Here is a 1470-nt window from a genome sequence, read left to right on the forward strand (position 1 = left end):
TACCAGGGAAGAGAGAACTAGCCTTTCAATGGATATTCAAGCCAATCTAATATCCATTCCTTCCTGGAATACTCTGGGAAGCAGGAGGTGGGTGAGAGATTGAGTTGGGTTGGGTATCCTTCCCAAGTCCCCAGATGTCAACACCTGCCACAGACTCCTTACTCCAACTTCCAGAGGCTGGCCCTAGGAGGCAGCAACACCACCAGCCTAATCTAGGTAGCACCTTCCTTTTCAAAGTCCTTTTTTGTTTCATTTTCACTTCAACATGAGCCTGTGTAAGCCACTGGGAACCACTCATTTCCCAGCCCTGGGAAGCAAGGTCACAATGTAGGAGCTGTGCTTATTTGAATTAGATCTTCTCTCTCCTAGACTCAAATTCCTCCTCTAGGAAATGGAAATATAAACCACCTAGCACAGCCCCTGATGCAGAGTAGGCATCCAAAAATTGCAAGCTCTTCCTCTCATTTTATACAGAACAGAAAAGTCAAGTCTGCTGTACAGACACAGCAGAAGCCAGGGGCAGGGCTGGGACAAGACCAGGTTCTTTCCATCCCTTCTCAAGTGCCTTCACATTTTCTTCCATGTCAACCCCCTGGCCCTTGAACCTGTTACTCAGGTTTCCCACACCAAAACAAACAGTGCCATGATTTATTCCTTTTCCTGATGCCACATTAGAAAGGGCTCCTTCCTTCTTTCCTGACACACAGAAGGACCTGGCTTTAAATATTTGCACCACAACAAAAGTTTGGAAAGCAAACAGCTTTCTCTGCAGTGGAATTGAGTATTTGGGATGATCAATCAAGTCCCAGGAACCTGTGACACCAGATTTTCTGGATCAAACAGGCTGGCCATACCTGCCACGTTTCTCTGTTCTGATAAAGGTATAGAGCCAACACAAGAGAAACTTGAGAAGTACCCTGAGGACCGTGTGTCTGAAAGCTCCAGTTTCTTAAGACTTGGGTAGATCTCTCCAGGGGAATGTAACTGCAGCCTGGAGAGTGTGTGTTTCTGGCAGCCTGCTTCTCCCAAGGAGGAGAAAAATGGGAACAAAATCCAATTGCCTGAGGAAGGTTCTCCAGGGTAAAGACAGCTAGATAAGAATGCCCCCTTTTATCTCCACAGACCTTGATCCTTCTCAGAGGACTTTCACCTCTCCCACATTACCTAATGACCATCACACTTCTCAGTATGTTTAACTCCACTTTACTACAGGTATTCTGTGACTTGCCAGAGTCACAGAGCTGCTGTCCTGAAACATAGGCAGACTCCGGCTCCTGGTCTAGGGTTCTTTTCTCCGTTACCCGAGTCCCCAAAACACAGGAAAGAAGCATGCAGAGGTTCAGAGCAATGCCTCTTCAGCCCCAGCAAACGGAGGTGTACCCCGCCAAGGCAGGACGACCAGCTAAGAGGAGCACAGGGAATGGGGGGTGGGGAGGGGGAGGCCAGCTCCCTGGTTATCCCCTCCCCCCC

Source organism: Panthera uncia (genome assembly GCF_023721935.1).
Source record: "Panthera uncia isolate 11264 chromosome C1 unlocalized genomic scaffold, Puncia_PCG_1.0 HiC_scaffold_3, whole genome shotgun sequence".
Classification (NCBI taxonomy): domain Eukaryota; kingdom Metazoa; phylum Chordata; class Mammalia; order Carnivora; family Felidae; genus Panthera; species Panthera uncia.